Genomic DNA, 13,431 nt, shown 5'->3' with positions numbered 1-13,431 from the left:
TTACAAAGCATATAATATTAATTATCATATTTGATCCTTACAAATTCTAACAATTTTGTTATTGAGAATAATAATATCTGTATTTCCATTCTCATTCTATAGAAAAGGAAACTGAGGTTCAGAGAATTTAACTTATCCAAAGTCAAGGAAGTGTTAGAGATAGGATTCAAAACCATGTTTGACATTCTTCTGCTGCATCAACTTGTAATATATAAAAAGTAAATCTAAATAGGTGTTAGATTACATATGAGGTAGCTCTTTTCTCTCCTGCAACAAACACATTACGGTATATTTAATGGTTAGAGGTTATTAGTGCATAAATTAACATAAGCTTAGATACATGATATTTCTCCAACGAATAGTCAATAAAGGCGTGCCTGGCTGATAGTGACTTTATACACATGTCTACCAGTTATCTCTGCAATTGAGAGGCCAAGTGTAAAGGCACTTGGGAACCGCTCAAATGTGACAGCCCCTTGAGGGCTTTCTGTCTATGCTTCAATGAAAACAATATAACCTGCTTGTTTGTAAGCATGAATGGTAGTACATTTTTTTTCTTTCTTTCAAAAAAATCATCATAATTTATTGCCATGAGAGTAAAAATTATTCCTCTTATTACTTTGCTACTATTGCAGAACATTCAGGATGAGAAAAAAAATGTCCAAACATAAAGGAACATTACTAAATGTGTGAAGGGTGACAGAGTCTCAGAGAACATGTCATGTTTCTCAGTGAACAAATTCAATAACAAACTCCATGTCTATTTGTTTTTATTTTTAAACAGGACACAAAAGGCAAGTGACATGCTACATCTGATGAGACAACTTTCGATATATGTCACTGTCCACAAAGCACAAAAAATGATCAAGTTATTTCACTGTTTGGAATTTGTTTTCATTTACCCCCAAACAGATGTTAGAAACCAGAACTTGTATGCAGTAGGAAAGCCATGAACAAATGATTACCAGAATATCCAATAAAATGGAGTAGAAAATTGTTCTCCATTTGACTATGTCATCACTCAAATTTATATTAGTCTTTAATGTTTGCAATATGTTTCCTATCCAACAAGTCTATGAGTTAGACTGTACATGAAGTATTTCATCCATTTTACAGTTATGGAAAGTAAGACTCAGGAACTGACGTGATTTGTTCCAGAATCATACGGCATACAGAAAAAAAAATTCAAAAGTGCTAAAGTTCAAAATGAGATGAGACAGATGAAACTCAAAGAGAGAAAAAAAAAAAACAACAAAATTCTTGTTTGTTTAAAGCTGTCTTTAGAAAAGATATAGAATGATTATACATGTCAATGAAATGATGGTAACCACTAAGGAAGGCTTTGGTTTGATCTTTGGATGAGAAAGAATAGAGCAAAAAATGGCTAAAGGTAATTTGATAACCAAGATAATAGGAAAGCAATCAAAAATAATATAGCTGCCTACCACTCCTGAGTTTTCGTGTCCATGTCTGATTGAAGTGAACTCAGGAATTGAAGAAACTAGCAGATGTGGTTACTTAGCACAGGCAGTGACCTTTCAAATATTCTGGAAAAAGGAAACCATACCACAATTTTGAAGAAGGCCAAACGTGCTAGTTTTCACAAGAGAAGAAAATGTTGTCTCTTACCTAAAGGCCAGGGAGCTTAACTTGTAGTCTTAGCAAAATTCTAAAATGTGTTTATAAAGGAATTGTTAGAAATAATTTTCAAAACTGAGTAGAGATCACAGATGACCATTTTGGATTGATCAGGAATAAGCCATGGCTTTCTGAAAAGGAAAGTGTAGTAATTTAATGTCATATTATCTATCCTGCATTGAAAAGATCCTACTTAGATAGTATACTTGACTGCTCAACTGCCACATATAAAATGGGTTACCAAATTTATCTTTCTATACCCTCTCTTATAGATGCTCCTTTTAGATAAACAAAAAGCTTAGATTCAGTTGATCTCAAATCTGCTAAAAGCAGTAAAAAGATATACAAAAAGAAAGACTACATATTTGAGAACTAACAATTTTGATGCATATATGCCCTTATCCTAATTTTCTGGGGGCTCTAACAAGTTTCTATTTAGTGAATTAAAGATATATATGATCATACAGTCACTACTGTATTTAAGACCATCATCACCTCTCTCACTTAGACTCTTGGAATTATATCCTGTCTGGTCTCCTTATATTCAAATCTGTCCTTTACACACTTGCCAAAGTGATCTCATTAAAGTGTATGTCACATCATTTTACCTCCCTTCTCAATAAAGTAGCTTCCTGTTATGTTTGGGACTAAATACAAACTATTCTGTTTGATATTTAAAGTACTTCACAATCTGGTCTCATCCTTCCTTTCTACTCCTCTCATATACTGATTCTTCTATATATTCTGTGTTTAGGGATACTTGCTGCAGTCATATGGCATTTCAATTCTCCAATTCCTCTATCTTGCTACTTCATAGGTTATGAACTTTAACTGGAATGCATTCCTTCATCTCTTAGAATTTCCATTTTCCTTCAAAACCCAGATATGAAACCTTTTTTAATGTCCTCAGATATCAGTGTACTTCCTCCTCAAAACATATTGTAAACATGTCATATTATATATATACATATATATACATATATATATATGATTGATTAATTTACTAAGGAGATAATCATTCTGTTCTACTTTGCCCTGGTCAGATCATATTTTGCATATGACCTTCAATTATGGGTATTATATTTGAGAAAGGAAATTGATAAATTAGAAAAAGGTGACATTGACAGAGATAAAGAAGTAAATGGCAATGATCTGGCCTTCAAAAATTGATTTTTATAAATCACTGCTTTAACTGCCTATAACTGTAAAAATATTAAGAGAATTCTGTTTCTTTTCACAGTCTTCACTATTAGGGAATCATATCAATTTCCATAGAATTGTATTTGAAATGAATAATATAGCAGAACTCAAACTACACTACAAAGCAATAATTCTCATAACAGTTTTGTAGTAGTTAATAATAATAATAATAATAATAGCAATAATAGATCAGTGAAACTGATTAGGTACACTACATTTAGAAGCAAATGAACCTAATAGTCTATTGTTTAATAAACACAAAGACTCTAACTATCAGGAAAAGGATTCAGTATTTTATTTTTAAAAAAATACTTCTGGGGAAATTGGACAACAGTATAGACAAAAAATAAATAGATTTAGACCAGTGCCTCATATTTTACATTAAACATTAAGATAAAGTCCAAATAGATACTCTCAACTGGATGTAAAGTATGGGCTAGTTTCCTGGAGGGCCTTGAGGTCAGCCAGATCAGGATAAATCAAAATACTTGGTCTTTAGGGGAGAAGTGAAGGAGGCAGGCAAGTTGCCACATAGTTTGCCAAAGAGTATGCTGGATTCTGGAGTCCAGAATCTCCAGTCTCTCTCCTCCTTGTCCTGGAGCCAAGAGACTCTGACTTCTCTCTCCCAGCCCTCCAATCCTTGCCCAGGATTATCTAAACACCAAGCATTCAGCAAGTACCAATGGTGAGGAGAACCATCACATCACCATCTCATCTAAATATGTATATGGTGCCATTATCTCACATAGAATAGGTAATTAGCCTTAAGTACTGGGTTCTCTGCTTCAAGCATACCTTTTTGGAGTTTCAGCCTTCTATAACTGGACAGAATGGGCTTCTAAACTATGGGTAGTCAGAGCCGAACAGAATACAGTAGAGACAAGGGAGTGAGGAATTAAACAGAAGTTTATTTTCATAGTGAGGAAATGGCTTGCAAGAATATGTAGGCAGATGTCAGTACTTATGCTTGTGGCTATACAGTAAGCTGTAGCCCCAACAATGAAGGATAATAACAGCAACAATGAGAAAAGTTTGATTGGTAGCAAGGTTCATGACCAGAACATTAATACTTGTCCACATTTGTTTGGCATTTGAGCTCAGAGAAGATTTGGTGCTGGTCAAATAATTATATGAAAAATAAATATATGAATTATATGAAAAAAATATGGGATTTTGCTGTGGTTGAGATCATCCAGAGGATGAGAGCAAAGGATAGTTGTTTTTCCAATCTCAGGGCACAGTCTTCTTGCTTTACCTTAGGTGTGGAAAATATGGTGTTTTCTCAAGATGTTGACATTTGCTCCTTTTGGCCAAAGGGAGAGGGTCTGGAAAAACTTTTATTCTTATGGCCAATAAAAAAGCAGGTATAGGTCAAGATTTCAAGCCATTTGCCATGTTGCCCACTGAGGTAGGTTGAGTGATCTATCAATGAAATAAATCCCAAATATCCTAGCTAGCTATTATTTGCTTACAGGCAGAAAAGAGAGGATGGGACAAGAATGGAGAGGAAGCAAATACCAGCACATCTTTGGTGATTAAATCTATAACAAAAGGGAAGAGGGAGGAAAACAAAACAAAAATGAAAATATTCAACTCTTATCTGGAATCCTGGGACAGTTGTCTCATCTGATATTGGCTGCTTCTTGGTCCAAGCTAGACAAACCTTTAGGTCTCTGAAAGGTTCTACTGTTCTCTCAGGAGCAAGGGATTTCTTCAGATGATCCAGGAGTCCATACCTGCATGTTTGGCAGATGTAAAAGTAGTGAGAAAGACCAAGTAAAGGCATTTAGAAGACATAATCGTTAATAACTTTGAGAAAACTCTTGTACCAGTCTTTGAATCTGAGTTTCTGGTCAGCATAACATAGGTACTTGCTTAAAAGTTTCTATAAAAAACATATAGAGATGATCCAATTTCCCAGTTACACAAGGCTAAGATTCAAATAATGCAATAAAATTTTTAACATAATTCCCATAATTGCATAATAACCTTAAGTCAGGTACTTATCAAACTATTTAAGTTCCACAATAGACTAGTTCTGACAAGGAAGATTTACATGTCACCATGGTAACCAAGAAAATTTAAATATAAACCATGCAAAGCAATACAATGCTTATCATGAGTGTTAACTAACATCAAGTCTCTTTGTATCCCAGTAACCTGTTCTCAATATCCATTTAATCAACACATTTTTTAGTCCAGATGTCTCATGTAGTTATTTGGTCCCTAGATTTCTTTTCTTAGGGAATAGGCTTTATTCTCAGGATAGCTCCAATGGAGGTTCTGTTTCTCTAGTTACAAATCTAGAGGGTCATAGATAATTCTGCTGATAATATCATTTAAGTTAGTTCTCCAATTTTGAAACTTCAGAGAATTTCAGTTCCTATCCTTACCTAAGCTCTATACCTAATATAAAAACAGTTAAACAAATTATACTGCAAAATAAACTCTTCTGCTCTTTAAAATTACCAAATACTTTAAAATGGGGGAATTATTTCACTTTCTTCATTATTATCCTTACAATTTATGCATAGAATCTGATCTTGTGTATTTATTGTCAAAACATACTCAAAGCCTGAATTTCCATGATGAATAAATTTTGGATGTCAATCATATACTTATGTATATAAAGTTTTTACAAGAAATAGTCTAATTCTAGTACTTTTCTCAAAATTTATCATTCACTTAGAAATATCACTGATAATTCTGTGTCCTAAAGTAATCAAAGAAAAGAGAGAAGAACCTATTTGTACAAAAATATTCACAGAAGTTCCTTTTTTATATGGCAAAAAATGGGAATCAAGGGGATACCCTTGAAGTAAGGAAGGGCTAAACAAGATGTGGTATATAATCCTATGTATATGTGAAATACTATTGCACTATAAGTAATGATGAAAAGGATGATCTCGGCAGAAAACAAAACAAATTATCAACTGATACAAAGTGAACTGAGTAGAACAAGGATAAAATTGTATACAATAATAATAGTATTTTAAGGATTATCAGCTGATTATAAAGTGTAAAAATACTTATTTTACAGATTGTAAAGCAGATTATAAAGACAGCAGTCAAAAAGATGGTACAGGATAACTCCAAAGAACCTATGATGAAAAAATTAATCTCCAGAAGGAGAACTGATGAACAGAGTACAGATGGAAGAATATTTTTTAAAACTTTATTTTTCTTGTTTCTGTGTGTGTTTTTGTTTTGCATAATGACCAATATGGAAATATGTTTTGCATGACTTCACATGTGGGAGAGGGATAGGAGAAGAGGAAGAATTTAGATTTTTAAATGAATTAGAAAAATATTTAATGTAATTGAGAAATATTTAATTAAATAAATTAAAATACATATTAAGAAGGGAGAAGAAAAAAGAGCAGCAAATCTGCTGAGATTTATAAGTTTTCTTAATTTTTTTTTTTTTCAACATACTCATGTTTATCAATGTGGAAGCAAGATGAATGCTAACTTATTCAAGTCTCCGCTGTGGGTGAGCTAACCACATAGCTTGACACTTCCCTGAGCCCATAGGCAACAAACCAAATAATATCCTGGACCTGGAAATAAAACTACTTGAATTCAAATCTACTTTCAAACATAACCTTGACCAAGTCAATCTGCATCTACCTCAGTTTGCTCATCTGTAAAAATAGAATAATGATAGCACATTCCTTCTAGGGTTGTTGTGAGGACAGAATGACATAACATTTGTAAATTGCTTTTTTTCAAAATTTAAATCACTATGTAATGCTACTTATGATTATTGAAGGTACTTAATTTTTTTCATCAGTATAGATTCTTTGATGGCCAATGGAAATTTAACCCTTTATGTCATTTCACCTTGAGATTTCTGCTCATGTTTGTTTTTCCCTATAAATCTTTCATAGGCATTGGAGGAAAGAATTTGAAGCTCAATTTTGAAGTAATATTATGGTCTAAAGATATGCAGTTGAAAAATATCATAATTGAAGCCATGATACAGGATCACTTTTTTTAAAGATAGAGAAGCAGAAAGGAAAGAGAAGAAAGAGGAATAGCTATCAAACCTTATTGAATTTTGATCACAGTTAGAAAAGATATGTACTAGAAGTAAATAGGATGACCCAATTAAATAAAATCAACTCTGTAACTTTAAAATTTTTACTTAATGGAACTCTGGATATAAATAAAATCAGACAACATAATCAAATGAATCAACTTAATTCAGTAGAATGACTGATACATATATATATATATATAAAAGCTTGTGCTGGGTGCTATGTAGAATATAAAATAAGTAAAATTAAGTCCAAGTCCCTGTCCTTAGAAATTTTATAATGCAAGTAAATTGATTAGATCAGTAAAAGAAAAACTGTAATTCAAAAAAAAATCTCATTATTCATGATCCAAAACTAAGCCTCCAGATTTATGGGTACTGGGAACAATTATGAGGGTTTCTCACTAAAGCATTCTTTTTTTTGGTACATGTCTTCCCTTGGTTTCCCCTTGAAAAGATGTTACTATTTTGCTTAGTTCTCTATAACAACAGCTAAAAGTCATTTACTTTTCACACAGCATTGAATAGGTTTCATTCTCAAGCATTTGAGAAGCATGACAGATCTCTCTAAGAGTTCTTTGCTTTTCCATAATCCATAACGTCCTCTTGTCCTATAATACTACTCTGGTAGGAAGGCCCTTCACAAAGAAAATTTTCTTAAGATCTCAGTTTATTCCTTCTCAAAACTATTCAAAGAGAGAATTCATGATACCAGTCAAAGAAAGATTGAAGTTTGCTCTTCTATATAATGATTTTATGACTTGACACTCCTTGTCTCTAACTGATACTTTGTCCAGGAATTGCTCTGACATATTGTTAATATATCTGTACTGTTCATATTTCTGTGACATCTGACTTGGACGTGATTAAGGACCTCTTTCACTATAACACAACTGCTTCTCTCTGATATCTCTTAGGCTATATAGTTCCTCCTCACCTATGTATTATGTCTTTATTACTACATATTGTTTTCTGATGGATATGATTCTCTAATAAATATGACATGTTGGAAGACTTTGTTGTTGCCCAGGCTTCCCTCAAAGGAACCCACCTATATGTCTCTGACAGTTTGCTCTATATCTAGTTATCAATTTCTGATTCTTTCTTATTTCTGTATGCCTATGTCTTTGCTCTCCTTTGGAAAGGATTCAATGTATTAGCCCTAGTAAATGAAAAGGCTGTGAATCAGTCACTTCAAATATAGTATTAAAGAGCCAAGGCTAGGGAAATTTGCAACTTTTTCAAAAATTGATCAGGCCAATTTAAAACATGGTTAAGTTGGTATCAATAATTTCAAAATTGATTTTCATAAATGGAACAATGATAAATGAAGGAAATTTTTGGGTTTAGTCTCTGTATTTTAGAAGTGTCATAACAAAGAATAAAAGAGAATATAATGAGGGTTCAAAGTAGTTACCAAAAATGTGGGAATCAGGAAACTTTTCTTGATCTTGAATAAGGAGAACCTAAAATAATAGGTAGGATTTTTGTGACGTGCCAAATGAATGATTAGTATTTCAATAGGTATACGTGCTAAGGAGAAGAAAAACATTCTGTGCAGAAGGAACAAGACTTAAGTAAAGAGCCACAGTTCAGTGTTGCTATAGACACATTCCATATGATGTCATTGGGTATTTCTATGAAAATCACAAGCTTTACATGTATACTTAAAATGTTAAAAGTCTTCTGCACTTATTTCCCCATAACCCAAACCATTTATGCTCCAGAGAAAATTCTTCTCTGTACCTTAGTGCAGCATTCTGGCAGTTGTACTGATTTCTGACTTGATGAGATATCCCAATTCTGAGGTCTCCAAGGGCAAATTAAAATGACCCTTTCCTTCCTTTGTTCCCTATATTTTGGGTATATAAAAATGATTTGCTATGAAATACTATAGAGAAACACAATAGATGGAGAGTGGATCAAAGTAATAGAATTATAATAAAGTAAACAATTCATAATTTAAATTTATTTAGTTAATCTTGGTTTCCAATGCCAACCAGTAGTATGTGGTCAACTTTTATTAAATCATTCTTCTCAAAATGTTTTTCTTCAACCTTGATCTTGATATTGGTGCTGTGTTTTGTTTTGTTTTATTTTACCCTGTGGTTCCAATTCCTTTACATTAGTCTATCTCTCCAAGTCTTCCAGGATTTGTTTATTGAGCTTTCAATAACAAAGGTTTCTTTATTATATAGAAATTTTGATTGTGTATCATGGGCCCCTTAATCAGCTTGGGGTTTTAATAAATCTCTGTCTCAGAATGTTTTAGATGCATAAAATTAATTACAATTGCAAAGAAAACCAATTGTACTGAAATATAGCTATTAAACTATTAAAAATAAAGATATTGAGCTTACTGACCCCAAATCAAGAAATACTGCTGTATAACACTTTCTCTACATTAGAAAACAGGGCAATCAGGAATGAATCTACTCAGTGTCTACACATGAAAATGTGTGTATATTTGGGTATCCATAGCAAGTGTGATAACTTGCATGCTTGGTATTTAACTAAATGATGCTGAGGAGAGGATGCAATTGCCATAAAATATTATAGTGTAATTCTTTTATAATCAGTAATAATAATGTAAATATTTTTCAGGGAAATTTCATGGAGGAGTATATTTCATTTTTAAATTTTTTCATTACTTCAACTTTGAACCTGACTCTGGAGCCTGAAATTCACAAGCACAATTCATTCACAAAAATGTTGCTATAATTCTTAACAGTCAGTTATAATCTAACACTCAGTTAAGTGCAAAATAAAGCAATGTTACCTAGTTCCCTTATGACTGTTAAATAATAACAAGTCATGAAGAAAGATGCTGAGCTCTATTCATAGCTCCATCAATCTAGAGGCCATCATTCCTTCCAAATACCTACTTCAGTGTCTTAGAAAATAACTGCTACTAATAACGCTCTCACACCTACTCTATTATTTTCAAACCACTGAAATGATCAGATCAGAAATATTTTGTTTCAGATATTATACAAGTAATAACCAAGAGTTATTAACTCATCTCTTCTACTCTTAACTCTGATTGAAGTTGTTTCTTCCCTAGTAGCTTATTCTCTACCTATTCTCCTACTTTTTGACTTTTCCCAAAGCCTGTATTTTTAAAAGAGGTGAACTTTTCAAGATTCAGTTTAATTAAACCTAACATTTGTTTACACATTTATTATTTATTATAAGTGTTAAGACTCTATAGGAGATAAAAGTAAATATATGTGCCCTACTTTGAAAAAGCTTAAAAGTTTTTTGGGAGAATATTTCTTTTCTGTCTCTCTATTTCTATCTGTCTCTATCTGTATGTGTCTCTATTTATCTATCTGTGTGTATGTATATATACATATATATATATATGTATATATATAGTTCAGTCATTTCAGTCATGTTCAACTATTCATGATCCCAGGTAAAGAGATTGAAGTGGAACTAAGGCAAACAGGGTTAAGTGACTTGCCCAGGGTCACGGATTTAGCAAGCATCTGAATCTGGATTTGAATTCAGGATTTCCTGATTTCCAGTATTCTATCATCAGCACTATCTCTATAGAATAAAATGTCCTTTTTTGAAAAATAAGAGAGTTGTATTAAATAACCTCTAATGTCCTCTTCAGGTAAAAATCTATAATCCAATAATAGACAAATATACTTAAGCACCAATATCAAGTGTGTCTAAAGACATCATATATGCAACTTAGAATTGTAGCAATAGGAAAAGTTAAAACTAGGAGATGTGTGTTCTGTTACAAAAGGGAGGAAAATATGATATGATCATAGGTTTAAAGTTGGAAAGAATATTAGACAGCATTAGAGTCTATGAATACTCATTAAAATATCACAACTTTTCTAGTCTTCAGATTTCTCCTTAATTTATGGGCTAATTAATTATTTTAGGTCTAAAATAATGTGATTTGAAACATTCTGATAGCTCTTACTTATACTAAGCTTAAAGAAGAGATAGTTCAGGTTTTATTCCAGTTTCTCGAAACTCAAGATGCTAGGGATATTGAATTCTCTCCTCCAGAATAGTCTTTCACTGGACCTTTATGTACCAAAATGTTTGTGGCAGCCCTTTTTGTAGTGGCTAGAAACTGGAAAATGAATGGATGCCCATCAATTGGAGAATGGTTGGGTAAATTATGGTATATGAATGTTATGGAATAATGTTCTGTAAGAAATGACCAACAGGACAAATACAGAGAAGCTTGGAGAGCTTACATCAACTGATGCTGCTAAGTGAAATGAGCAGAACTAGGAGATCATTATACACTTCAACAACAATACTAGATGAGGATGTATTCTGATGGAAGTGGATATCTTCAACATAGAGAAGAGCTAATCCAATTCCAGTTGATCAATGATGGACAGAATCAGCTACACCCAGAGAAGGAACACTGGGAAATGAGTGTAAACTGTTAGCATTTTTTGTTTTTCTCCCCAGATTATTTTTATCTTCCAAATCCAATTCTTCCTTTGCAACAACAACAATCACAACAAAATTCGGTTCTGCACATATATATTGTTACCTAGGATATACTATAACATATTTAATATGTATGGGAATGCCTGCCATCTAGGGGAGGGGGTAGAGGGAAGGAGGGGAAAAATTGGAACAGAAGGGAGTACAAGGGATAAAGTACATAAAAATTCTGATTATTCTGTAGATTTATTTTGTATCCTATAACTTTGCTAAAGTTCTGGAATGTTTCTAGTAGTTTTTTAGTTGATTCTCTAAGTTCTCTAAGTATATCATTATATCATTTGCAAAGGATGATAATTTTTTTCTCATGACCTATTCTGATTCCTTTCATCTCTTTTTATCTTCTTATGCCAAAGCTAGCATTTCTAATATAATATTGAATAGTAATGGTGATTGTAGAAAACCTGGTCTCACCCCTAATCTTAGTGGGAAAGGTTCTAATTTGTCCCCATTATATATGATGCTTGCTGATGGTTTTAAATAGATGCTACTACTCATTCTAAGGAAAGGTCCATTTTTTCCTATACTGTCTAGTGTTTTTAATAGGAATAGGTGTTGGATTTTATCTAATGCTTTTTATTTCTGCATCTGTTGATATAATCATATGGATTTTGTTAATTTTGTTATTGATATATTCAATTATGCTAATAGTTTTCCAAATATTGAACCATCTTAACATTCCAGATATAAATCCAAATTGGTCATGGTGTATTATCCTGGTGATGACTTTCTGTAATCTCTTTGCTAATATTTTCTTTAAGATTTTTACATCAATATTCATTAGGCAAATTGATCTATAATTTTCTTTCTCTGTTTTCATCCTACTTAGTTTAGGTATTAGTACCACATCTGTATCATAAAAAGAATTTGTAAGGAGTCATTTTTTGCTTATTTGTTCAAATAGTTTGCATAGTATTGGAAGTAATTGTTCTTTAAATTATTAGATGTTTATTGCATGTAATTTTTATTGCATTGTGATGTGAAAAAAATGAATTTACTATTCTGCCTTTCTGCATTTGACTTTGAGGTTTTTATAGTGTAATATATGGTCAAATTTTGTATAGGTCCCATGAACCAGTGAGAAAAAAAGTATACTCTGTTTGGTCTCCTTTCAGTTTTCTCCAAAGTCCTATCATATCAGCTTTTCTAAAATTCTATTTACCTACTTTACTTCTTTCTTATTTATTTTTTTGGCTTGATTTATCCATTTCTGAGAGAGCAAGTTTGAGATCCCCTGCTTCTATAGTTTTGTTGTCCATTTCTTCTTATACATCTCTTTAACTTCTCCTTTATGAATCTGGATGTTATAACCATTTGATGGATATAAATATATATATATATATATTATGTATATACATGTATATTATATATATATACATACATGTATATACAGTATATATATATACAGTATATATATATATATATATATATATATACATATGATTACTTCACTATCTATGGTACCTTCTAGAAAGATATAGTTTCCTTCTTTATCTCTTTTAATTAGATCTAGTTTTTTGACTTCCGGCCAAGATGGCAGCGTGGAGGCAGACAGCTGATTGAGCTCCTCATTTTCTCTCAGAACTTACTTCATGACAAGCCTCTGACTTAATGCTTGACCCAGAAAGAAATCCACAAATTATCACCAAGAGAAGACATCCTTGAAAGTCGCCAGAAAAGGTCTGTGTTTGCTCAGGGGAGGGTCAATCAGACTGGGCCCAGACTGAGGGCAGACAGCCAGAGCAAGACAGGCAGCTCACACAGCTCAGACCTGAGGGGGAGGGGTACGATCTCTGCCATTTCTGTGAAAGGGCTTTTGCCCCAGTGTGGATGCTCCGTCTTGGCAGCAAGCCAGGAGCGGTGGAGAGGGTGTAAACACCGGAGGTGAAGATTAAAACCCCAGAAAGCCAGCATCTCTCAGAGCCTGGCCACCCCCAACCCCCACCTGGACTGACTCAGTGCATTTTTGGAGCCTCAGAGCGCAGACTCAGTACAATCATTGCTGTTCTGTTAGTGCCTCTCTGCTGCCCTACCCCAGGTCTGTGGAGGAAGCCCATTAATACCAT

This window comes from Sminthopsis crassicaudata, chromosome 6, assembly GCF_048593235.1.
Source record: "Sminthopsis crassicaudata isolate SCR6 chromosome 6, ASM4859323v1, whole genome shotgun sequence".
Classification (NCBI taxonomy): Eukaryota; Metazoa; Chordata; class Mammalia; order Dasyuromorphia; family Dasyuridae; genus Sminthopsis; species Sminthopsis crassicaudata.
This window is presented reverse-complemented; position numbering follows the sequence as displayed.